The sequence below is a fragment of the Geotrypetes seraphini genome, chromosome 1, assembly GCF_902459505.1.
Source record: "Geotrypetes seraphini chromosome 1, aGeoSer1.1, whole genome shotgun sequence".
Taxonomy (NCBI): Eukaryota; Metazoa; Chordata; class Amphibia; order Gymnophiona; family Dermophiidae; genus Geotrypetes; species Geotrypetes seraphini.
In genome coordinates this window covers 181323017-181350222 of record NC_047084.1, presented here as the reverse complement: position 1 = coordinate 181350222, position 27206 = coordinate 181323017, and the positions used below count along the sequence as shown (strand labels likewise).

At 45.7% G+C, this 27206-nt stretch overlaps 1 protein-coding gene across 1 annotated transcript in view; it reads right to left on the bottom strand.

Moving 5' to 3' along the window:
- The window catches only part of GALNTL6 (polypeptide N-acetylgalactosaminyltransferase like 6), a 1396075-nt gene that overhangs the window by 940603 nt on the left and 428266 nt on the right, over positions 1-27206 (bottom strand). The gene's annotated exons all lie outside the window — the stretch shown is intronic.

The following is a 27206-nucleotide window of genomic DNA, read 5'->3' as shown; positions in this document are numbered from 1 at the left end:
ATATAACGCGCGCGTTATACGTGATTTTACGTACCGCGCATACCCCTCGCGCGTTATATGACTGAGCGCGGTATACAAAAGTTTTTAAACATAGTTCCCACCCCGCCCGACGCCCGATTCACCCCCCCAGCAGGACCGCTCGCACCCCCACCCCGAACGACCGCTCGCACGCGCTCCCACCCGCACCCGCATCCACGATCGGAGCAAGAGGGAGCCCAAGCCCTCTTGCCCGGCCGACTCCCCGACGTCCGATACATCCCCCCCCCGGCAGGACCACTCGCACCCTCACCCCGAAGGACCGCCGACTCCCCAACAATATCGGGCCAGGAGGGAGCCCAAACCCTCCTGGCCACGGCGACCCCCTAACCCCACCCCGCACTACATTACGGGCAGGAGGGATCCCAGGCCCTCCTGCCCTCGACGCAAACCCCCCTCCCTCCAACGACCGCCCCCCCCCCAAGAACCTCCGACCGACCCGCGACCCCCTGGCCGACCCCCCCACCCCCCTTCCCCGTACCTTTGGAAGTTGGCCGGACAGACGGGAGCCAAACCCGCCTGTCCGGCAGGCAGCCAACGAAGGAATGAGGCCGGATTGGCCCATCCGTTCTAAAGCTCCGCATACTGGTGGGGCCTAAGGCGCGTGGGCCAATCAGAATAGGCCCTGGAGCCTTAGGTCCCACCTGGGGGCGCGGCCTGAGGCACATGGGCCAAACCCGACCATGTGTCTCAGGCCGCGCCCCCAGGTGGGACCTAAGGCTCCAGGGCCTATTCTGATTGGCCCACGCGCCTTAGGCCCCACCAGTAGGCGGAGCTTTAGGACGGATGGGCCAATCCGGCCTCATTCCTTCGTTGGCTGCCTGCCGGACAGGCGGGTTTGGCTCCCGTCTGTCCGGCCAACTTCCAAAGGTACGGGGAAGGGGGGTGGGGGGGTCGGCCAGGGGGGTCGCGGGTCGGTCGGAGGTTCTTGGGGGGGGGCGGTCGTTGGAGGGAGGGGGGTTTGCGTCGAGGGCAGGAGGGCCTGGGATCCCTCCTGCCCGTAATGTAGTGCGGGGTGGGGTTAGGGGGTCGCCGTGGCCAGGAGGGTTTGGGCTCCCTTCTGGCCCAACTACACAAAGTACGGGGAAGGCGGGTGGGGGTGTCGTGGGGGTCGGCCAGGGGGGTCGCGGGTCGGCTGGGGGACGGGCGGAGGTTCTTGGGGGGGGGGCGGTCGTTGGGGGGGAGGGGGTTTGCGTCGAGGGCAGGAGGGCCTGGGATCCCTCCTGCCCGTAATGTAGTGCGGGGTGGGGTTAGGGGGTCGCCGTGGCCAGGAGGATTTGGGCTCCCTCCTGGCCCAATATTGTCGGGGAGGCGGCGGTCCTTCGGGGTGGGGGTGCGAGTGGTCCTGCCGAGGGGGGAGAAGAATCGGACGTCGAGGGGGGGCATCAGGCTTTCAGGATGGGGACAGGACTTCAAGGGGGGACAGGCAGATCTTCAAGGGGGGACAGGCAGACCTTCAAGGGGGACAGGACTTCAAGGGGGGACAGGCAGACCTTCAAGGGGGGACAGGCAGACCTTCAAGGGGGGACAGGACTTCAAGGGGGACAGGCACGGAGAGGCGGGGCAGTGCACCGAAAGTCAGGGCGGGTGAACGGTGAGTCGGGGCAACCAGAGGAGAGTCGGGGCAGTGCACCGAAAGTCAGGGTGAGTCGGGGCAACCAGATGAGAGTCGGGGAGGGCGAAAGGAGAGTCGGGGTGGCCAGAGGAGAGTCGGGGAGAGCGAAAGGAGAGTCGGGGTGGCCAGAGGAGAGTCGGGGAGAGCGAAAGGAGAGTCGGGGTGGCCAGAGGAGAGTCGGGCAGCATGCGCGTTATATGCCTGAGCGCGGTATAGAAAAGTTTTTGTACATATCATCGTGATTTCTGCGCGCTATACCCCTGTGCGCGTTTTACAATGGTGCGCGTTATATCCGCGAAAATACGGTAATCAAGTATAAAGAGCTTTAAGAGAGTAATTTAATAAACCATATTTATTTCATCCAAAAATGAGTGACAGTGATATAATGGAATCAGGCTCTGTGTAAGTCAAAAGTGGAGAGAGAGAGCTACTGACCTGTTGGGGTGCATATAAGATGCAGAACCATTTGATAAAAATGTGATATAACATAATTTTGAATTTTATATTCTGCTTAACTTCAAGTCAGATTAGAATCATTACATCAAACATTGCAATAATACAAATTAAAAATAGATGTCTCTGTATAAATTATTGGTGAGATCTAATTTGGAGAACTGCTATATGTTCATGTCTGGAGGCATCATCTGGAGAAGGATATATATATATATATAGTCTTCAAGCCTGTTACATTAACGGGTGCTAGAATAGATGTGTGTGTGTGTCTTTCTTTCTTTCTCTCCTTGGCCACTGTCTGTCTTTTTTTTATTTGTCTCTCCTTGGACGCTGTCTGTCTGTCTTCCTTTCTGTCTATCTCTCTCGCCTCCTGTCTGACTGTCATTGTTTCTGTCTGTGTCTCTCCCTAGCCCCCTGCCTGCCTGTATTTCTCTGTTGTGCCATGCCTGCCTGCTCTGTGGCCCCTTCTGTTTCCCCCCTCCCAGAGCAAAGCATAATTGCTGGCTGCCCCTCAGCACAACCCTCCCCCCAAAGCAGCCCCCTTTCCCTCTCGCCCTGGCCCCCTGCCTGCCTGTATTGCTCCCAAACCCGTCTTTCTGGTCTCTTCTGGCCCACTGGCATGAACCGCTGCCGCTGCTCCTCTTCAAAGCAGCCTGCTGAGGATCACCAGCCGGCTGTAGTGAATCTCGCAGGCTGCTCTCCAATTCGGTAAGGATCGCGTCAGAGGGTAGTTGACCGTTGGAATGATCTTCCACTTCAGTTAGTTGAGGCCAATAACATGACTGACTTTAAGAACAAATGGGATCAACATGTGGGTTCACTTCAAAAAAGAACTTAGGGGGAGGGTTATTTGAGTGGGCAGACTTGTTGGGCCGAAGGCCCTTTTCTGCTGTCATATTCTATGTTTCTATGAGGTGGAGAGTCCTGAAAATACAAAGTACATGTGAGACCATAAGCTCCCCAGAAAATGTTCTGAGAGAAATTTTCAATTTAATAGTGGCGGCCCAGTTATATTTGTATGCATGGAAGTATAAAAACTATGGGCATGAAAGTATAATATGCAGATTTGAAAATGAACTTTCCATGCATACTTTTATTCTTTAATGTGAAACCCATTTTTACATGAGTAAATGTACATATGATATAAAGCAGTGTAGAAATCATTATGAATGAGGTAGATTTATTCACATGCATTTTTATGCAAAAAAATATATGTGAGGATCAATATTAAAAAAAAACACACAAAAAAAAAAACCCAAACCAAACAAAGCTGAATTTCTAAATGCATGCATCTACATTTGTGACTTACTTTTAGACAAACTTAGGAGAATTTGTTTTCAACTGAAAATTAAACTTAAATTATTAGTTGCCATTGACTCATGTTTGAGTCCTAGTGACTTGATGAATTACAGATCTAAAAAGAAATCAGAAAGGCCTTTAGCATCATCCCCTTGGTTCTTTTCAGCATGTCCAGCCATCTGATTGCAGGTCACCCATTTTGCTTGGTTCCTTCGATCATCTTAAATATGATACCCTTCTCCAATAATCTTTCTCTTCAGATGGTGTGCCCAAAATAAGACGATTGTAACTTCATCAATTGAGCTTCGAGTGACATAGCCGTTTTGATTCCTTCCAGAATTGATTTGTTAATTTCTCTGACAGTCCACAGCACACATAAAATTCTTCTCCTTAAGGAGTGTTTCAAGAATGTGGACTTAGCTTTACCTGCACTGCATACAATTTAATATATTCCTAATTAAAGAAGGACTCAAGTTTCACCATTAGGCCCAGATTCTCAAAAAGCCACCAAAGGTTTGTCACTGGCAGGCACCTAGATTGTGCTTACTGACAACTAACTTAAGGATTTTAATTAGAAACATAGACACATGGTGGCAGATAAAGGCCAAATGGCCCATCTAGTCTGCCCATATGCAGTAACATTGATTCTAAATGTTATGATATTGATCACAGCATTAATAACCAATTAAAATCTAATCAAAACAAAGGATTAAGTGATGCTAGGTGGCCTCCCAGACCATCGCCTAGGTCCATGGCACCTAGCATTACCTAGGGCTCCTTTTATCAAGCCCCGCTAGCGGGGTTAACGCACGCGACTTTTCATCACACGTTAACCCCTGCACTGGATAAAAACTACTGCCTGCTCAAGAGGAGGCGGTAGCGGCTAGCACGACTGGTGGTTTAGCATGCACTATTATGCACGTTAAACCGCTAGCGCGGCTTGATAAAAGGAGCCCCTAGTGACAACAAAGCCCAGAAATGGGCATGTTTAGGGGCAGCGCTGGCCTTTGGCACTGCTAGTCAATGCTAGCCACGATTCAGGACGACCTCTAGGTGCTGGAAATTTAGGTCAGTAAAACCCAGCACCTAAGGTTTTTGGGAGTCACAATTTTGGAAGCAGTGATTGACAGTAGGCACCCATTTTATAGACACCTGTTGTGGTAGGTGTGGCTTCCGGGTTTTATTGAATATTTCTTATGATAGTTTGAACTTCTAGAAAGTTCTATGGAAGAGATCTTGATGCAGTCTATTCTTTTGGTTTCTTTAATTTTATTTTTCAAAGAAGCCTTGTTATGTTTATTTTTTCTTGGGTGGGACAATATCCTTGTTTTCTGGTGTTTACAAGTATATACAAAGCTGGAGGAAAAGATTTCTCAGTTTTCATCGCATGTTTTATCTCTGGGGCCAAGTTCCAACTTAGATATCCATCTGTTTTGTATAATATTGCTTATGTTTTCTATGATCTACCACAATTATATATTTTTTTCTTGAAGGTAGAGAGGTTACCATTGCAGATGTATTGGATCCCCTGGATTCTTGGTGGCCTGAATATTTAGGGACATTGCTTTAATCTTACCATTTTTGTAATACATTCCAGCTGATATTCAGACTGTGGGACAATGGATATTCAATGCTGGGTCATTTCTGGTGTCCAGCATTGAATATTTGAGGGTTTTTCTTTGCCTGGCATAAACCTGACTGGCTAAGTCAATATTCAGTGCTGACTGGTTAAGTTTATAGCAGCCAAAGATAGAACTGCTATTTACACAACCCAATTTGGCTGCTAAACTTGACCAATGGTGCTGAAAATTGCCTGTTATTGCATGATATACCCAGTTGACTTTTAGCTGCTAACCACAAATATTCAGTGGAGATAACTGGTTATCTCATGTTGAATATTCACAATTAACTGATTAGGCACTATTTAACTGTAAGCACTGTTTCAGACTGGTTAAGTAGCACTGAATATTCGCTGAATTGTGTTTAATTTTTCACAAATATACTATGGATTTCTCTTAAGGAGATCCTGTATCTTTTCCCTTTTTTTCCTATGTGCATGGTAACACAGAATAGTATAAGAACTGCTGCTGCTGGGTCAGACCCGGGGTCCTTTGTGCCCAGCAGTCCGCTCACGCGGCAGCCCTCTGGTCAAAGACCAGCACCCTAACTGAGACTAGCCCTACCTGCGTACGTTCTGGTTCAGCAGGAACTTGTCTAACTTTGTCTTGAATCCCTGGAGGGTGTTTTCCCCTACGACAGTCTCCGGCAGAGCATTCCAATTTTCTACCACTCTCTGGGTGAAGAAGAACTTCCTTACGTTTGTATGAAATCTATCCCCTTTCAACTTCAGAGAGTGCCCTCTTGTTCTCCCTACCTTGTAGAGGGTGAACAACCTGCCCTTTTCTATTAAGTCTATTCCCTTCAGTACCTTGAATGTTTTGATCATGTCCCCTCTCAATCTCCTCTGTTCGAGGGAGAAGAGTCCCAGTTTCTCTAATCTTTCACTGTACGGCAACTCCTCCAGCCCCTTAACCATCGTAGTCGCTCTTCTCTGGACCCTTTCAAGTAGTAAAGTGTCCTTCTTCATATACAGCGACCAGTGCTGGACGCAGTACTCCAGGTGAGGGCGCACCATGGCCCGGTACAGCGGCATGATAACCCTCTCTGATTTGTTTGTGATCCCCTTCTTTATCATTCCTAGCATTCTGTTTGTCCTTTTTGCCGCTGCCTTATAATCACATAAGAAAAGCTTGTAAGGTAAAATCTTGTAGTATAACAATGGCAAATCCAACCTGTAAACTGTGGGTCAATTAGGTTAAACTTGTACTGGAAAACTTGCACTGTAAGAATAACCAGGGTAAATTGTAACCAGTAAACTGTACTGTACGCGAATTGCGTACTCACTAATTTGCAGTATTCTCCGACCGCTTTTTCCTGTACTAAATTCAGGCTACACCAATAAGGAGCTGTGTATCAAAGCAGCTCCTGATTGGTGTAGCCTGAATTTTCAACAGGAAGAGGCGGTCAGTGCATACCGCAAGTGATTCTGCACCTGCCGGCGCCCCAGCTGTTCTCTCCTGCCTCGGCACCCCAGCTGTCTTTTCCTGCCTGTAAAAACCATATTCACGTTTTTTCAAAATTCACGGGGGTTCCTGAAATGGAACTCCTGTGAATTTTGGGGGAATACTATATATTAGTATTAAACCCTTAATATGTGTCTATCTAGGAAAAAAACTTGTACTGAAATTATGGCAAATCCAGTGTAAATTGTAGCCTGTTAACTGTATATGGGAGCCCGAGACCCCCCAGTGTCGATGGGCATAAATAACGCAGGGCTGGTAGAGCCCTCGTGTTGACCATCGGCCGGGAGGGGGGTAGGAAGGGATTAGGCGAGGTAGTGGGAGGTTAGAAAGAAAGGGGGCTTGATTGGGCGGATGGCTTGTCAGGTTTAATAAAGTTTAAAGGGATTGGTAGAGGAGCGCGGGGGCGAGTCTTTAAAGCTAGGACCCTGGAGGACTCGGCTCCTTCTGAGGTCCTCCAGGGTGGCTTTTGCAGCTTTCGACGATGCGGCAGTTGGTCCAGGGTCGAGCAGCATGGCGGCGCAAGAGGAGTTTGGGTCGGCATCGGAGGGCGAGGCGGAGATCTTGCTGATGGCGGGCGATTCGCTGGTGGAGGACCAGTTGGAGCAGGTGGGTGGAAGCGGTGTTGTCAGTGGGCGCAGGCCTGAGTGGCGGTCCAAGTCGGAGGCGCTGTCGGCCCTTGCGATCACCGGCTCGGGTCTGAAAGTGCGGGGGCAGAAGAAGTTCTGCTCGGCCGGGCAGCTGCAACTCTGGCGCTTCGAGTGCTGTGGGAGACCAGGTGGGGCCGCCAGCTGGGGCTGAGTTGCCGAGGGCGGGCTCCAGTGGGGTTTCCTCTGGTCCAGTGGCCCCTGTGGGGTTCTCTGCTTCAGGGGGAGTGATGGGGGAGGAGAGAAGTTCCTGCATTCTGGTTTGGAGGAAGGGAGCGGGGCGGTTGGGGGTGTTTTTGATGGGGTGTGGGTGAGGGTGTGGGTTCAGGCCTCTCTGGGTTCCAGGGTCAGTGGGGTGCTCCATGGGGTGCCCCTCCAAGGTGGGCGTGGCCTACAGGTTGGGGATCAGGTCGTTCCTTTCCCCATTGGGGAAGTGGCTGGGTAGGGGGTCATGTCGCTGCTTGGAGTGGGGGGTCTAGTTGGGGTATGCCATGGGGAGGTTTCTTGGGCTCGGCTCCTGGCTCTTTTATTTTCTCAGGGTCCGTCATCAGCACCGGGGCGGCATCGAGTCATCCTTCCAGTGACGTTGTAGGCACATCAGAGTGGCAGTGAAGTAGTGGAGCAGCAGTGTCAGCGGTGAGCTAATGGAGGTGGCGCTACGGGTTCCACGGCTCCTGTGGTGGCTGGTGGCATCGTTGTCACTGTTTCTGCATCTGGATCTCCTTCAGCGGCCGGGCCTGCTGTGGGTGGCATCTCGGCCTTGGTGAGTATCGCTGGACCCTCAACCTCCGGCAATATAGCGCCTGCTTTGGTGGCTGGGGGGAAGAGACCAAAGAAGCGGGGGAGGGATGGGCGTCGGAGGCGGAGGGAATCATCATCATCCGGGTTTTCCTCTTCTTCTTGTTCCTTTTCTTCTGGGACAGTGCCGGGTGGGGTGGGTGACTCTGTGATAGGGGGTAGCACGGTTCCGCAGGGGGCGAGTCGGGGTGCTCCAGGTTTAACAAAACTTTGGGAGAAGGTTCCGCGGATGTTGCGGCGCAAAATTCGGTGTCGCTCCTGCTTGGACATCTTTCAGCTCATGGAGGGCAGAGCTCACAGGCGCGGTCAGAAGAAAGCAAAACATGTGACCAGTGGGACCAAGCAATTGCCGGTGGCTTGGTCCATCATCAATTGGATGCACTCCTTCTTGCAGCTAGTGAGTGTTTGGGGGCGTGAGCATCCGGGAGACTATGGTTTATTGTTGGCGTATGCAGACTCGGTGATGGATGCTTACCAGCGCTTCGGGGGATGGTCGTGGCTTAATTACGACGAGGCGTTTCGGGATAAAATGGAGGAGAATACACATGTCTTGGGGCACTCAGGATGTTAACTTGTGGCTAACCCATATGTCTGCCAAGTCCGGGAGTGTGCCCGTAGCGGGTGGCCACGTACTGCAGGGGAGTGCGGGTGGTGGTCGGCCCTTTCGGTCCAGGGTGGGGGTGGTATTGGAGGGGGAGCTGACCTTTGTTGGCCAGACGCATTCGGTTCTGAAGTGCCCAAAACGTCCGGCGGGAGGTCCTGCCGGAGCCAGGAAATGAGGATGAGGAGAGGTCGCGTTGGCAAGGTTTGTGCAATGGGTTTTTTAGAGAGGGACTTAATGTTTGGGTTTGAGATACCTTTTCGGGGGGGGGGGGGGGTTTCGGCTGTACGGGTTCAAAATGCGTCTTCAGTTTCTCATTTGTCCGACGTGGTTCGTCATAAGTTGGGGGAAGAACTGAGTTTGGGTCGTATTGCGGGTCCTTTTCGTGAGCGACCATTCCCAGTAATGATGATATCGCCGTTGGCAGTGATTCCTAAGAAAGAACCGGGTAAGTTTTGACTGATTCACAACCTGTCGCGACCGGTAGGCACCTCAGTGAATGACGGTATTCCTTGGGATCTGTGTTCTGTGCAGTACTCGTCGGTGGATTGTGCGTTGCGGTTTATCCTCAGAGCGGGTCAGGGCTCTTTGTTGGCGAAGGTAGATGTTTAATCAGCTTTTCGGTTCTATCCTTTGCTCGGTTTTCATTTTGATGGCAAGTATTTTTATGATAGATGTTTGCCTATGGGATGTTCTATCTCGTGTACCTATTTCAAGATGTTCATCTCCTTTCTGCATTGGGTAAAGGTGCGGTGGATGGGTCTTGATTCGGTGGTGCATTATCTGGATGATTTTTTGTTCATTGGAGCCGGGGGGTCTAGAAAGTGTGAACAGTTGAAGGTAGCCTTTGAACAGATGGTGGAGGAGTTCGGTATTCCCTTGGCGAGAGATAAGTCAGAAGATCCGGTGACCTCCCTTGTGTTTCTGAGGATCGAGTTGGATTTGGAGGCATTGGTGACGCGCCTGCCGGAGGCCAAGGTTCGCCAATTGTTGGGCCTTATCGAGCACGTGCTGTCCTTGCAAAAGACTACATTGCAGACGGTCCAGTCCTTGTTGGGTTCCCTTAATTTTGCATGTCGAGTTTTGCCCATGGGCAGAGCATTTTCTCGGCGATTGGCTGCGGCCACGGCGTGCGTGCATGACAAATGGCATTTTCTGTGGCTTTTGGCGGGAGTCCGGGCAGACCTCCATATGTGGGGGTGTTTTTTTACGAGATTTTAATGGCACGTTACCTTTGCAGGTCCCGGAAGTATCCAATATAGATTTAGAATTGTTTTCGGACACTGCAGGCAGTGTGGGTTTTGGCCTATATTGCAAGGGTGCTTGGTGTGCGGAGCGTTGGCCTGCGGAGTGGGTAAGGCGGGGAGTTACCAGGAACATTACCTTCTTGGAATTGTTCCCATTGGTCGTTGCATGCGAACTTTGGCCTGGAATCTTGCGGAACAGGAGGGTGGTTTTCTGGTGCGATAATCTGGGGGTGGTAGAGGTAGTTAACAGACAGGCTGCGCGATGTTTAGCAGTTAATGGACTGATAAGGGCGTTGGTTTTGCGCTGCTTGCGGCTCAATTTATTTATCAGAGCGCGTCACATGCCGGGGCTACAGAATGGCATTGCTGATGCTTTATCTCATTTAAATTTTCCGCAGTTTCGACGTCTGGCGCCAGAGGCAGCAGAGGACGGTTCTATGATGCCGGAGCATTTGTGGCACCTGGACATTAAGGAGTTTGGGAGATGCTCCGTCTGTGGGTAGCTCCTGCCACATGGTCCCGGTACTCTGCGGGATTTTGTGTTGTGGCGTCATTTCTGTCGGGTAGGGGTTGGTCCCCAGGGGATGTGGCCGAGTCCTTTCTTGAGGACTTCATGCTGGAATCTTTCAGGGCTCAGGTCTCCAGGGGAGTGGTGCGAGGGTGTTTGGCTGGGTTCGCCTTTTTCTGTAGGGCTTTAGGCTGGGCATGCCCTACCTCTGGTTTCGTGATGCAGCGCATGTTGCATGCTATGGGAAGAGCGGTACCTGGGAGGCCGGACACTAGATTGTCGATTCGGCACGAGCTGCTACATAAGTACATAAGTAGTCGCCTCCGCCGGGGCAGACCAGAGGTCCATCCAGCCCAGCGGTCCGCTCACGCGGCGGCCCATCAGGCATATTGCCTGGTCAGCGGTCCCTGACTAATTTTATTGCCTACCTCTACACTTATCTCTAAACCTTCCACTGCTCTTATCTGTACCCCTCAATCCCTTTGTCTTCCAGGAACCTATCCAGGTCATCCTTGAAACCCTGTACTGTGCTATTTCTTATCACGGCCTCCGGAAGGGTGTTCCATGTGTCCACCACCCTCTGTGTGAAAAAGTACTTCCTTGCGTTTGTTTTAAACCTGTCCCCCTTCAATTTCATCGAGTGACCCCTTGTTCTTGTGGTTTCTTTCAAATTGAAAAATCTGTCTTTGTCAACCTTTTCGATGCCCCTCAGGATCTTGAAGGTCTCTATCATATCTCCTCTGAGTCTCCGCTTTTCCAGGGAGAACAGCCCCAGCTTCTTCAGTCTGTCAGTGTATGTAAGGTTTTCCATACCCTTAATCAGTTTAGTTGCTCTTCTCTGGACTCCCTCAAGCATTGCCATGTCCTTTTTGAGGTACGGTGACCAGTACTGTACACAGTATTCCAGATGCGGGCGCACCATAGCCCGGTACAGTGGCAGGATGACTTCCTTCGTTCTGGTCGAGATACCCTTCTTAATGATACCTAACATTTGGTTTGCTTTCCTCGAGGCTGTGGCGCACTGTGCCGACGCCTTCAATGTCGTGTCTACCATCACTCCCAAGTCTCTTTCCAGATTACTGACCCCTAGCATTGATCCCCCCATTTTGTAAGTGAACATCGGGTTCCTTCTCCCTATATGCATGACCTTGCATTTCCCTACATTGAAGCTCATTTGCCACTTTTTCGCCCATTCTTCCAATGTCGTAAGATCCCTTTGGAGATTCTCGCAGTCAACCGTGGTTTCAACCTTGCTGAATAGTTTGGTGTCATCTGCGAATTTGATGACCTCGCATTTTGTTCCCGCCTCCAGGTCGTCAATGAATATGTTAAACAGGAGCGGTCCCAGCACCGATCCTTGAGGAACCCCGCTCGTGACCCCTTGCCAGTCCGAGTAATGGCCCTTTACACCAACCCTCTGCTTCCTGTCTGCCAGCCAGTTTTTGATCCATCGGTGGACCTCCCCGCGCACCCCATGATTCCATAGCTTCCTGAGCAACCGCTCATGTGGTACCTTATCGAAGGCTTTCTGGAAGTCTAGGTAAATTATGTCTATGGGTTCACCTTTGTCCACCTGGTTATTTACCCCCTCAAAGAAGTACAACAAGTTTGTGAGGCACGACCTACCCTTGCAGAACCCATGCTGGCTCGACCTTAGCTGTCCATTTTTTTCGATATGGTCACAGATGCTGTCCTTAATCAGTGCCTCCATCATCTTTCCCGGGACTGATGTGAGGCTTACCGGCCTATAGTTTCCCGGGTCGCCCCTCGAACCCTTCTTGAAGATGGGCGTGACATTAGCTATTTTCCAGTCCTCCGGGATCTCTCCAGTTTTTAGGGATAGGTTGCATATTTGCTGAAGTGTCTCTGCTATTTCATTCCTTAATTCCTTGAGCACCCTTGGGTGAATGCCGTCCGGACCTGGTGACTTGTCGCTCTTTAGCTTGTCTATCTGCCTGAGGACATCCTCCTGGCTCACCTCTAATTGGACCAGCTTGCTATCTTGATCTCCATTTTCTATTTCCTCTGGTTCCGGAATGTTGGATGTGTCCTCCCTCGTGAAGACCGACGTAAAGAAGTCATTTAACTTGTCAGCTATTTCTTTTTCCTCCCTCACTACTCCCTTTCTATCCCCATCATCCAAGGGCCCCACTTCCTCCCTCGCTGGTTGCTTTCCCTTTACGTACCTGAAGAATGATTTGAAATTTTTTGCCTCTCCCGCTAGTCTCTCTTCATATTCCCTCTTTGCTCTCCTAACCACTCGGTGGCACTCCTTCTGGCTTTCCTTGTGTTCCTTTTGGTTGGCCTGCGTTTGGTCCTGTTTCCATTTTTTGAACGATGCTTTCTTGTTACTGATCGCCTTTTTTACAGCTGCCGTTATCCATGCTGGGTTCTTTATTCGATTTTTCTTGCACTCTTTTCTGAACCTGGGGACGTACAGGTTCTGTGCTTCGTGCACTGTACGCTTGAGCAGGGTCTAGGCGCTTTCTATGGACTCTACCTTCCTTGTGCTGCCGTTGAGTTTCTTCCCCACCATTTTCCTCATTGCATCATAATTCCCTTTTCTGAAGTTGAGCGCTGTTGTTGTGGTTCTTTTCACCCTGGATGATCCCAGTTCTAGTCTGCACTGGATCATGGTGAGGTTGTTGGCGGTGTTGCCGGAGGTAGCTAGTTCACCTTTTGAGGCCTGCTTGTTCCGGGCGGCCTATTCCCTGGCCTTTTTTGGTGCTCTCCGGGTGGGCGAGTTATTGGTTAGTCCTGCAGACAGGGCCCGAGGTAGGGGGTTGTTGGTGCAGCATGTGCGTTTGAGCGCGCAGTCTGTACAACTTTGTGTAGTCAGTTCTAAAACTGACCAAGAGGGGAGGGGGCAGTGGATTGTGCTGCGTTGAGTGGAAGGTTGTGTCTTTTGCCCCGTGGAATGGTTGGGTGAGTATTTGGAGATCCGTGGTGAAGTTTTACCTGTTCTGTTTATACACGTTGAAGGGGCTCCTTTGTCCGGGTTCCAATTCCTGGCTGTGCTACGGCTGGCCTTGGCGAGATGAGGTGTTGAGTCTGATCGGTTTGGAACCCACTCCTTCCGGATTGGCGCAGTGACGAGTGCCAGTGCGGCTGGCTTGCCGAGGCCGGCATTCAACGGTTAGGACGTTGGGTGTCCGGGGCATTTTGGAGTTATATTAGGCATGAGGGTGAGTGCTCAGCAGCAGGCAGCGGACAAATGAGGTAAGAAAGGGGGGAGGCGGCTGAGTGGGGGAGTCTAAGGGGAGCTGTGCAGTATGTTGAGTTTGTTCTTTGCCTTGCAGATGCCAAACAGAGGGGTTATTCGATATGGATCATTGGGCATTCGTTTATTCATCGGGCTGGCGAAAGAGCTGCTGTCCGCCCAGGGGGTCGTCATCTTGGGCTGGGCCACCGTGGAGTGCGTGTGTCCTGGTGGGGTCAGCGCGGTATGCAGTGGCATCATCTTTTGCCTTTGTTGGTGGAACAGAGATCTCATCCCCACCAGCCAGATATCCTCCTGCTTCATTTGGGGGGCAATGATGTAGATGATTTGCCTGGCCAGCAGCTCATCAACTTGATCAAGAACGACATGAGGGTGGTGTTTGCTTGGTTCCCTCGGGCTCGGGTAGTTTGGTCGGATGTTATTCCCCGGCGTCTGGCGTCTCGCCATTGGACCTGGGGGCTGGTGAAATTCAACCGGCAGGTGGGGACGTGAGTGGTGGCGCTGGGGGGTGGGCAGATTCTGCATGACTGGGTTGATGTGAATTGTGCGGGCCTTTACCATAGGGATTGGGTCCACCTGTCCGATATCGGTCGGGATCTACTTTTGGATGATTTCTCCATCTGCTGTGAGCGAGTTCTGGGGTTGGGAATGTAGTCGCAGCTCTGTTTATGGGGGGGGGGGGCTGTAAGGTTACAGGCCTGTGGCAGATTCCCGAGCTACTGGGTCATGAGGCTCATCAGGTGATGAGCATTAGGATGACAGGGAGCTGTGCCCGGTGAGTCAGGGGGACCAGGAAATGAGGCATGAGGGACATGCCACCCTTCTGACTCTTGCTGTGGTGGCGGGGTCGAGGGAATAAAACTAATTCTTCTGGTAGCTCGAGAGGAGCTCTTTATACAATGTTAATTATGTTAATGAAGTTAAGATATGTGTTGTTTATGGTTAATAAACTGAGCTGCAGCTAATTGTACCAATCAGAAGACTCTTGAGTGTTTTTGGTAGTGTTAAGAGGGAGGGTTAAGAGGAAAAGTGTGGGTTGGGTATATAGGCAGACAACAGGGCCTATCCAGATCCTGCTGTTAACTATGTATGTTTAATCTGTAACTGGTTCTGAGCTCCTTGGGGACAACGGGATAGAAAACAAATTAAATAAATAAATATAAGGTGTGCATATATCTCAGGCATTTAGGTGTAAAACTTGCATCTCCTCTATAGCTGGTCCCTTCCACAATCAGCTTTTGGTTTAGTCCTTGCAGTCAAAACTGCAGCATTCCATTTCTGTCCTATACAGATATGGTCAATTTGATTTCAATACATATCATATGAAGAGGTCCATGTATAATGGTGATGTTTGTGGTGTTGGAAATGCATACTGTTGCCTGTTGTTGAAATTTAATTCTTGATAAAATAATTTCTTGTATAGATATAATTTATCATTGGATTACCTCCCATAAATTAAAGATTAATAGGGAGAAAACAAAGTTTCTTCTGTTGGCCCCAAAGTATCATCCATGGATAGATAAGAAATGCCTAGCTGAGAAAAATTTACAGCAGTTTGAATCTTCTGCAAAAGTATTGCGGGTTCACTTGGATAATCAACTTACAATGGAACAACAGGTTAATTAAGTGAAGAGCTTGTTTTCAGTATTAAGAAAACTGAGGCAAATAAGTATATTGAACCTACAAAATTAGCATTGGTAGTACAAGCACTGATTTTATCCAAGCTGAATTATTGTAACACAGTATATGTTGGCTGTAATAAAGTCCTGATTAGAAAAATGCAAATTATTCAAAATCCTGCAGCAAAGCTTATTTTTTTTCTGCTAGCAAATATGATCATGTTATTCTGTTGTTAAAATCTTTACATTGGCTACCAATAGAAGCCAGAATTATTATATTTAAAGTGAGTATTTTTGGGCTCCTTTTACAAAGCCGTGCAACTTTCCATTACATCCTAACCCCCGCGCTGGCTGAAAAACTACCGCCTGCTCAAGAGTAGGTGGTAGCGGCTAACGCGGCCAGCGGTTTAGCGTGTGGTATTATGAGCGGTAAACCGCTACCGCGCCTTCGTAAAAGGAGCCCTTAATGTTTAAGATATATCATGGTTGGGTGCCTTCCTATTTGATTCAATTAGTAGTCTCGTCTTTTAAGAAATCATCTTTTAATTGCAGGGACTGTCTAAAATTAAATTATCTCTTGGTTAATGGAGTGAAGTATAAGAAAATGTTTACTTCCACTTTCCAATATAAATCAATAGCATTCCATGAAAGTGAAACAGATTATGGAATATCTCAAATTTAGAAAGACAGTAAAGGCAATTTTTTTTGTTTTAAGAATATCTAAACTGATTTGAATTTGCAAAGTATAAAGTAGAAATATATGAATTTTTAAGTGATTTTTTAAAATGTAATTCCGAAATGTCTCTTGCTATTCAGTATATTAAATTTGTAATCCACATAGAGTTGAGAGGTTTAATGGCAGGATATAAATACTGTATTGTATTGTTTTCATGACTGACAGTTGGTTCTTTTTCCAAAACTGTACTGTTATCACCAGCTTCATTTCTTTCTCCAGTTCTGTGCTTTCAAACCACTGCATCTTCAGGTATACTTCCTACTTTTGCATTGAAGTCACCCATATTGATGAATAGATCTTGTTTCGATGTTTTATCTATTTCATTTTGAAGTTGTTCATAGAACAATTCTACATCCTCATCTTCCACATCTGTTGTTGGAGCATATACTTGGATCAAGGCGACAATGGTTGGCTTTATCTGAAGACATATTGACATGACTCTATCACTGATAATATTGTACTTTAATACTGTCTTTGAAAGCTTATTGTTAAGAATGAATTCCACACCATTTTTCCTGTGTGTTTCATGCTCATTTGACTGAAAATGGCCCTATCCTGTTCATTAGAATTCGCTGATCCCTATCAAATCAATTTTGATGTTTTTTTTCCCATTTGATCTTTAACAGTTTCCAATTTTCCTTGGTTCATGCTTTATACATTTTATGTTCCTATGTTGAGAATATCTTTACAGCTTCTAATCTCCCTTTTCTGTCCAGCAATATCAGCATCAGGTCATCCTGGTGGTTTTGATCCATCAGCTTCACAAACACTGGGCATACTCTGGGTGACAATCAGTTCTTCCCTAGTAGCATGGTGAATGCCTTCCGAGCTAGAGGACCATCTTCCAGCACTGTACGTTGATTCTTATGTCTCATCATCACCATCATCAAGTTTTCTTGGCAGAATACAGAAGTAGATTGCCAGACCTTTCTTCTGCGCAGTATAAATTTGATGTTGTCACCATTGTCACATCAAATGTGATCCCCCTCCTCCAACACTGCCCATCTGCTGCTGCCCAGATGGATGGTACATAGTTAGTCTGATATTTCTACTGAAACCTGTCCACCTTGGGAGACCCTGCTGGTAGTGAAACTATTGACGGCACAGCTTTCAGCTTCTCAGATGCGCGCAAGCTCCAGTGGTAAACCAAGCCCATGTATCATGACTCTTAAATTAGGAGCTTAAAAGTTAGGCATATAAATTTAGGACTGCCTTTTTGGACATTTACCTAGTTAGAGGACTGAAAATCACCATTAACAAGGTAAATTTTTGCTCCACCCAGACTCTGCCCCCAGAATTCCCCAGCATCAATTGGATAGTGCCTCAGTGGGCTGCCTAGAGTTCAAGTGGCATTATTCAGTTATATTGCTGAAAATCTGTAGATCACTCAGTCAGTGCAATTTAATCAGGCATGAGCTTCTCTTGACCAATAAAGCAGCTTTAGATATCGGTTCTGAAATTGTATACCTGATTTCCTTCCTTATCCTAATTCTATAAAAATGTTCGTGTAACTATAAGGGGTGCTTTTACCGACAGCATAGGGTTGAAACATTTTTCGAACTCCCACATCAGTGAGAAAATATGAAAGCCATCTGAGCATTACCATCTGTGCTTAAGTCACCGCAATACACAGGAACTAGCAATCATTATAACATCTATCATTAGTTTTTAGCAAATTGGTAAGAGAAAATGGCAAGCAAGTCTAATAACCATGATTGCATTAATGGTGCATAGTGACTGATCAACAACTAACATTAGCAGTGCTTCCCTTTAAAATGTTCACGGTGATTATTTTAAAAATAGAAGAGGAGGAGGGATGTGATTTATTGAAAACAAGAAAACACAGAAGGGAGATTAGAATATTTTAAAAATCCAGCAAAATACATGCTGTTTGGTTATCAACACATTCATACTATGCAATGTTAGTATTTTAACAATATGTATAGTAACAATGGCACAGTTGAATCCCAGTTAACCAGTATTCAACTAACCGGCACTCTCAAACAAGTGTAAAAAAAAAAAAATGTCTCCCGTGATCCTGACCTGACACCCTTCAAAATTGTTTTTGTGCTCCTTACCTGATAATCCTCAAAGTCATGTGCTCCTGACCCAACAAACCCCCCCTCCCTCCAGCCTCTGAAGCAACATGAGAGCCACAAACCCTCTTCTCTCCCTTTCTCCAGCCCCTAAAGCAACAGCAGCAGCCGATCCTGATAACCCTCCTTCCCTCACTTACCCGAAGCAACAGCAGCAGCTGGTGAGCAGAGGCAATGCTATAAACAGGCTGTTTCTGACCAGCTCCAGCAGGGCCTTTCCTCTGCCACGTCACTTCCAACTTGTCACAGAAAAGGCCCTGCCAGGGCTGGCCAGAAGCAGCCTGTTTACAGGCTGCCTCTGCTCACTGTCTGCCACTACTGCTTCAGGAGTGCCGCAGGTAAGTAAGGGGGTCCATCGGAGACCAGACCTACATGGAGGGAAGGAGGACAGATCTGGGGGTAGGGAAGTAGACCACAAGTGTGTGTGTGTGGGGGGGGGGGAAAGGAAGGGACATGGATACTGGTCCTTCAGGGTGAAGGGCAGGAGAGGGGAGATGGATGGTGTTGGACCCATAAGTGGTAAGGGAGAAAGGGGGAGAAAAAGTGACCCAGACCAGAAAGGAGAGTAGGAAAGGAGGAACAGATGCTGGACCTATAAATGGGGGTGTGGGGATGATAGAGAGAGGAAGAGAATAAGGTGGGAAGGGAGACAAAACTATTTTTAAAGTAACTCAAAAAGCAACCAGAAACTACAGATATCCGGCATCTATCAATCCCCATGGGTGCCATACAAGAATCTACTGTATTTGGTAGAGCCCCCCTCCTCCACCTTTATTCGCCTAAATTAAAATATGCAAACATTGCTTATTAGGTGGCGATATGATGAGGTGATTTGATCTTGGAGTCCTGATGTTATTTTGGGGGTTGGGGAAGTTCCAAACATTAACCATCCCTTTCAGTTTGGAAATGTTGTGGGGATATCAGATAATCAATATGCAGCTGTATTACCAGGGGGGTCACACTGCCTGGAAAACCAAAATGGATTGTAATCCTTGAGGACCAAACTTTGCCTAGAATTTTTTGTTTTTGTGCTAGAATTTGCACCTTTTAACCTCATTCTTCCTGTACGGTAAGTTGTTTCCTCAGATGCTGAGCAGGAAGCAAATGCTGTTTTTGAGCCTTAATTGATCACAATGTATTATGTGTATGCGTGAACAGACAAGGTATAATGACAGGATGATAAAACCTTACATTGTCCAGTTTGATAGCATGGTTATTAGGCTTTATGAATTGTAATGTTATTGCACAACAAAGTGTTTTTTCCATGGGTTCTTATCTAAATAATTCTCTCTTTGAATGTGTGTAATACAAAAGCTTTTCAAATTAATTGCAATGTGTAATTCCACTAAGTTCATCTGGAATACAGAAAAGAAGAACGAGCATATTATTCCTTGGTAAACAAAGGCAAAAATACAAAATATTCAAGCAGCACAAAAAAAAAATTCTGAGAGGAAAAAAAATTAAAAAGAAAGAAAGGAAAGCAGAAATAAGCCATCATCTTGGCAGAAACATAATAGAAATCACAATATCAGTAGGACATTTTTCTTTCTGATTTTTTAAAATCTACAAATAAACACAATTGAGTGGATTCAATAAAGATATAACATGCATTGATCTTCAACAGACATTTACAACCAAAAAGAATTACAATTTCTGTATCCAGAAAAAATGTCTTCTGAACCAACACCAGTAAATTTGTCATGCATTTCTCTACATTTTTTTCACTACAAAGATCTAAGGAAAATTGTGCCCACAATAATCTTTCTGATAGCAAAAAATAATACTATTAAAGCATATAGAAGGACCTCATTTAGAATATTGGGTACAATTCTGGAGATCACACCTTCAAAAAGATATAAAAAGTATGGAGTCGATCCAGAGGAAGGTTACTAAAATGGTGCATGGTCTTTGTCATAAGACATATGGGGACAGACTTAAAGATCTCAGTCTGTATACTTTGGAGGAAAGGTGGGAGAGGGGAAATATGATAGAGATGTTTAAATACCTATGTGATGTAAATGCGCATGAGTCGAGTCTCTTTCATTTGAACGGAAGCTCTGAAATGAGAGGGCATAGGATGAAGTTAAGAGGTGATAGGCTCAGGAGTAATCTAAGGAAATACTTTTATACATAAAGGGTGGTAGATGCATGGAACAGTCTCCCAGAAGAGGTGATGGAGACCGAGACTGTGTCTGAATTCAAGAAGACCTGGGATAGGCACGTGGAATCTCTTAGAGAGAGGAAGAGATTATGGTTACTGCAGATGGGCAGACTGGATGAGCTATTTGGCCTTTATCTGCCATCATGTTTCTCTGGACTGAGAAAATACTTCTTTACGGGAAGGGTGGTGAATTTGTGGAACAGCCTCCCGGTGAAGGTAATAGAAATGAAAACAGTATCTGAATTCAAGAAAGCTTAGGACAAGTACATTGGATCTCTAAGGGAGAGGAAGGAATAGTAAGATGCCATAGATAGGCAGACTTGATAGACCATATAGTCTTTATCTGCCTTCATGTTTCTATGTTTGTATGAGAGAGAAGATTCTTAAGTACCAGAAAAATGTTGCAGAACGATACCAAAATATTTCCCATAGTATTGGGAGTATCAGGCTTGATTAAAAAGATTTGTCAAGTATACTTGGATAGGTTTATCTTTGCACATTATATAGTCGTATGATCTCTGGAAGTAAGCTTTCTTTTACGGTGTGCAAGTATTATAGCACAACCACAAGCAAAAATATCCTCAGAAGATAGCACAACTTTACTTAGGCTCAATATATAATAGGTAGCATATCATAGTATTTTTATAAGTTTTGATTTTATTACATTTAATTTGAGGTGGCCCATATAATTATGGAAAAGAAAAATACAATGAAAAAATGGAATGTAAAGCTCAGTCTGTGCTCTAAGGGGTGCTTGGTAAAATGGTTTGAGACTTTAGGTATTATATTTTTCATTTACTATACCACTTTCAAATTAAATAAAGGTACAGAAGTCAATGCATAAATGTTTTTCAGGCTTTATATTGCATTTCCTCCATTCTTTGGAGGAATTATGAAGACTGACCTCAAACGCCACATCCAAAAAACATCATTAAAATGGCATAATTTGTGTAATGAGACCTTTTAGAGGAACGAACATTTGTGCCCCTCTGAGGGATTAGACATCGACAAAATTTAATGTACATCTATGACATTTTGCCCAGGGTTTTTTTTTCCACATAAAGTCAAGCTAATCAGAAAGCAATTTCAAAAATTAATTCATGAAAGGTTTCTCCAAATGAAGTCACACAGTGTTTGCAAAACAGCAACTATACTGTGGGAATTAAATCTATACCTGCTCATAATTTCACAGCCTTGTCATCTCTATAAAGGATATATAAGAAGTCTTTTAGGTGTCATTTATATGCCATAATATTTAGATCCTCCCAAAATAGGGGGGAGCTCTAGAGAGCAGACTGAGAAGGTTAACTTAAGCAGAATTCTGAGGGCTGTGGTGAAGAAGAGATAGAAGCAGGCAACACCTTCAAACACAGGTGCAGATATTATGCAGTTAGAGCTAATTGGGAAATTATTGGGGAAAGCGGCTGAAAAAACCCTAAGTGGTTGAATAGAAGAGGCAGTAGAAAGGAATAGAGCAGGGTGAACCAGCCTCTGGTGCAAATGGCCGGTATTAAGAGGGATGCAAATTGGGGAACTGCGTCAAGTGTTCCTCAAGCCGATGAGGCACAGACAGCAGTCAGGCTCTGTGATTCTGCAGGCCTAATATCAGCCCTACTGGTATAAAAGGCAGCAATCTGGTTTGGGAGGAAATTAGAAAGGTGGAAAGAAGATCCTAAGAGATAGGAGATTGCTGCAAAGCAACGTTGCTTTAGCCAGATAAATTACATAGAAACAAAAAAACAGTAGAGTGCATGGATGGTCACAGTTAGTTCAAAATGCAGCAGTTCGGTTACTTTATTATTGTTCTAAATTTGACTAAGGGCTCCTTTTACTAAGCTGCGCTAGCGGTTTTAGCACATTGCTGCGCGCGATACACGCTAATACCAGCATTGAACTGGCGTTAGTTCTTGTGCTAAAAACTCTAGCACACCTTATGTTATTTCTATGGCCAGGGGGTAACTGAAACTCAACATACTACGTAATATGTCTCCTCAAGTCTGCTTATCTGACCTGGGTGTTGCCAAGACAACATCAAAAGGACAGTAAAAACCAGATGGGAAGCTGATTTCACACCTCCTTGACCTGAATGTTGTCCAAACAACATCAAAAGGACAGTAAAAACCAGATGGGAAGCTGATTTCACACCTCCTTGACCTGAATGTTGTCCAAACAACATCAAAAGGACAGTAAAACAAGATGGGAAACTGATTTCTGCAACACCTCCTTGCTTATATGACATCCTGACTTCCTTGACCAGGACCGGGTGTGTCGGAATCGTAAATAAAGAACGCTGGTTACTGCAGGACCAGCTGTTTTTACTATGAACTCAGCAGTTTTTCATCCTATATAAGAACGAAATTCTGCCCCTAACATTAGAATCCAAGACGTCTAAAGGGATAGTCTCCCGTGTCCACCCACCTATCAATTGCAGGGATTCCCAATTGTGAAGGCTGGTAGTTGCCTGGGATTACGGTGATGTTTTTTTATTCTTATATTCATATTTATATATATATATATATAATAAAGGGTTATTGTTTATGCTCTTATATTGTCTATGTGCTTTTCTGAGTGTCACTGATCATCCCATCTGACAGAATTAAGTGATGGAACACCTTAGTAAAAGGAGCCCTATGTCATTCCTCTTTTAAAAGCTAAGCATATCGTCCCAGTTTCTTATCGGATTCCATTTAAATATAATATTCCTACTTTTCAAATTCTTTCCAGTGATCTTCCTTACTTTTTTATTTGGTTATTTAGTTCAATACTCCCCCCCAGAGAACCCTTAGATCTTCGGCTCAATCTTTATTGACTGTTCCTTCATTTAGGCAGTTATTTTTGAATGTCCACAGAAATTATTTTCAGTTATGGCTCCCACTCTAAGGAACTCCCTTCTTTTATATCTCTGTATATAAACCTATTTTCCAACATTCAAAGTCCAATCAAAAGCCTACTATTTTTTACAGGCCTTTAATACATGGCATATTTCCTTATTATATTAAGTACATTAGTGATATGATCATTTTTATCCTACTTTCCTTTATATTTTTACCTTACCCTTTTTAAGAACATAAGAGTTGCCATACTGGGACAGACTAAAGGTCCATAAGGCCCAGTATCATGTTTCCAACAATGGCCAAATCAGGTCCCAAGTACCTAGTTAGATCCCAAGAAGTAAAACAGATTTTATGCTGCTTATCCTAGGAATAAGCAGTGGATTTCCCTGGCCTATGGACTTATCTTTTAGGAAATTATTGAAGCCATTTTTAAACCCTGCTAAGCTAACTGATTATATCACATTCTCCGGCAACAAATTCCAGATTTTAATTACACGTTGTGTGAAGAAATATTTTCTCTGGTTTGTTTACAAAGTAGTATTTATTTATTTATTTTTTTTTTTTATTTATTTAGATTTTTATCCCGTCCTCCCAATAGCTCAGAACGGTTTACAAATGAACATACACAGTGCGGAGTAACTAGACATATAAGTAGTACAACAGGTTTAGTGGTTGGATTTATAGTTTTTAGAGAGAATTGAATACAGGGAGATTAAGCAGAGAGGGAGAAGGGGGAAATACCGTAGTTTAATTTACGGAAAGTTATAAGCATATAGATGCAAATTTTTAGTGGATAGAGTAAGAGAGGGTCATACTGGAATTTCGGGAAGGAGATAGGAGAGTGGAGGGTGGGGCTTAAGGGGAGGAGAGACAGAGAAGATCTTTAATTGAAGAGGAGGGTCTTTACCGATTTACGGAATGCTAATAATGAGTTCTGTTGTTTAAGTTGGGGGGGAAGTTGGTTCCAGAGGTGTGGAATGAAGTGGCTGTAGGACCGTTTGTGGGCAGTTTCTGTGAGCAGGGATCTTCCGGGGGGGACGCATAGGCGTGTCTCTGACTTTGAGCGGAGGGTGCGAGTGGGGTTGTAGATGGGAAGTTTGGATTTTATGTAGGAGGGGGTGGTGGAGTAGATTCTCTTGTGGGCAATTGTTAGGGCTTTGAAAGTACAGCGTTGGCTAATTGGGAGCCAGTGTTCAGCATGGAGTGCCGGGGAGATGGAATCGCGGTAGTTGAGGTTGTGTAGGAGGCGGATGGCTGCATTTTGGACCCGTTGGAGGCGTCTGATATTATTTTTGGTTAGTCCGTTAAATAGCGAGTTACAATAATCCATTCTGGAGAGGACATATGCGTATAGGAGTTGGGCGAGGTCTGGTTTGGAGATGTAGGGTTTGATCCTTTTCAGTTGGCGAAGGTAGTAGAAGGAGGTGGAGACTACTTGGGATATGTGGTTGGATAAGGATAGGTGTCCGTCTAGGGTTACTCCCAGGCTGCGAACTTGATCTGCTGCCGTTAGTCGAGTGGAATCCCATGTTAGTGTAGGTCGTAGGTATTTGGTGTTTTTGTTTCTGATCCATAGGAGTTCGGTTTTGGATGCGTTAAGTTGAAGCTTGTTGTTTGACATCCAAGTTTTCATGTCAGTGAGGCAGAGTTCGAGGTTAGCAATTTGGGATGGCCGATTTTCGCCTAAGGGGAGGAGCAGCTGGATGTCATCTGCATAAGAGTGGATTTTGATTTTATATTTTTGCGCTATATCGATGACGGGTTTGATGTAGAGATTGAATAGAAGGGGGGATAGAAGGGCGCCTTGAGGAACGCCATATTTGATAGGCTTAGGGTTAGATTTATGTGTCCCTAGTAGGACTGTTTGGGTCCTTTGGTGAAGGAAGGAGGTGATCCATTGGAGGGCTGTGTCTTTGATTCCGAGGTCGTGGAGCCTAGATGTGAGTAGGTGATGGTCAACTGTGTCGAAGGCAGCGCTAAGGTCAAGTAGGACTAGTAGGGCGTCGTTGCCTTTGTCCAGTATTGACCAGCTGTCGTCGATGATATCAATGAGAACTGATTCTGTGCTGTGGCCCTTACGGAAGCCAGATTGGACTGGGGATAGGGCAGCTTGTTCTTCAATGAAAGGGTGTAGGCGGTGGAGTACAATTCGTTCAAGGAGTTTGGAGACAATTGGGAGGTTGGAGACTGGGCGATAGTTGCCAGGTTCATTAGGATCAAGGGAGGGTTTTTTGAGAGTGGGCTTGATAATGGCTGATTTCCAGCTGAGGGGGACAGTTCCAGTAGTTAGAGAGGTGTTAATGATGGGGAGGATGGATTCTGCCATGGCGTCTCCGGCAGTACTTAGTACTTAGTAGCTTCATTGCATGCCCCCTAGTCCTAGTATTTTTGGAAAAAGTGAACAAGTATTCCACTCCACTTAGTATTTTATAGACCTCTATCATATCACCTCTGAGCCATCTCTTCTACAAACTGAAGAGCCTTAGCCCTGCTTAGACCATTCTTCAAGCTTTGCTAAATTCTTTCTTACGTTAGCTACACCATCAAGGATGATAATAATAATAAATAATAATAATAATAAATTTATCTTGTATACCCCCATACCCAGGGAGTTCTAGGCGGTTCACAGCAGTTAGATTCAATACAAACAGTGCAGTTGCAGTTGACAACAAAAAATGAACAAAGCAATTATAAAGTTAACATGCTGGTTATATGTCTACAATTTAAGTGAAGGGAACAAGAAAAAAAAAAAATACATGCATATGTACAAAAAGTACATGCAATAAGTACATGCAGCAGAATACATGCAATAGATATAATAGATACAATAAGTACATGCATACAATTTAAGTGAGGAGAAATGCATACACGCCATAAGGAAGGAGCATACAAGGAAAAATGTATACAAGCCGTAAGGAGTGGGCAACAATCTTAGAAGAGTGAGAGGGGATAGTTATGGAGAACGATTAGGGATTCGGTCTGTTGAATAGCTGAGTTTTAATGTGCTTTCTAAAATTGAGGTATGAAGAGGCATCAAGTATAATTTGGGCTAGCCATGATTTTAGTTTGGCCGCTTGAAAGGAGAAGGTTCTTTCGTAGAATCTTTTAAGGCGATACGATTTTAGTGAGGGAAAAGCGAACAGATTTATTCTGCGGGAGCTCTTATTGTTGTGGCTCATGTTGAAGTGAGGGTAAAGATAGTCCGGCGACATACCAAATACTGTTTTGTAACAGATGCATGAGAACTTAAATAGGACTCTGGATTTGAACGGCAGCCAGTGCAGCTTGTGGTAGAAAGGGGTTATGTGTTCCCTACCCTACTGCATATTTTGGTATCACCTGCAGAGGCAAATCTTACTGGACAGCCCTTCTACACTATTACTTATGAAAACATTACAAAGTACCAGACTAAGAACTAATCTTTGTGATAAACCATCCCTCTTCTCAGAATGAACACTATTTATCACTACCCTGTGTTGTGTTCCACTCAGTTTCTAACCCAGTGAATCACTTTAGGGCCATACTGATGGTACTACTTTATTTATGTAACCAATGCAGAATTGTGGCAAAGGCTTTGCTATTATCTAAGTACCATCACATCTAGCACTCTCCTATGATCAAATTCTCTGGTCACCCAGTCAAAAAATTTTTAAAAAATCAGATTTGTCTGACAAGATGTCCGGAGGGGCATAATCGAAAGGAACATCTAAGTCCGTTTTCGTCTAAGTCGCAAGCCATCCAAAGTAAAAAACAGCTTAGGACACATTTTCAAAGAATACATCCAAAATTTTGTTTCGAAAATTGTCTAACTATACATCCTGCCGATCTGATCGTCCAAGACGCTAAATCGCCTATCTTTATACCACATTTTTATCCAACTTTTTGTCCAAGTCAAAAACGCCTAGAACAAGCCCTGTTGGACGTGGGAGGGGTCTGCAAAGTGATGGACTGAACACCCAGACATGGCACCTAAATAGTGGGGTACCTTACAGGGCACTGCTGTAAACTTCACAAAAAGGGTGCCGTGTCAACATCTCATGGTGAGCCCCCAAAACCACCTCCAGAATCCCCTAGACTCACTTATCTACCACCCCAATAGCCCTTATGGCTGCAGGAGCTACTTATATGCCAGTAAGAAAGGGTTTGGGGGTATATAGGGAAGTGCACATGTTTCAGTATCAATGCAGTGATTACAGGGGCTTATGGGCATGGGTCCTCCTCTCCATGAGTCCCTAACCCACTCCCAAGATGGCTTA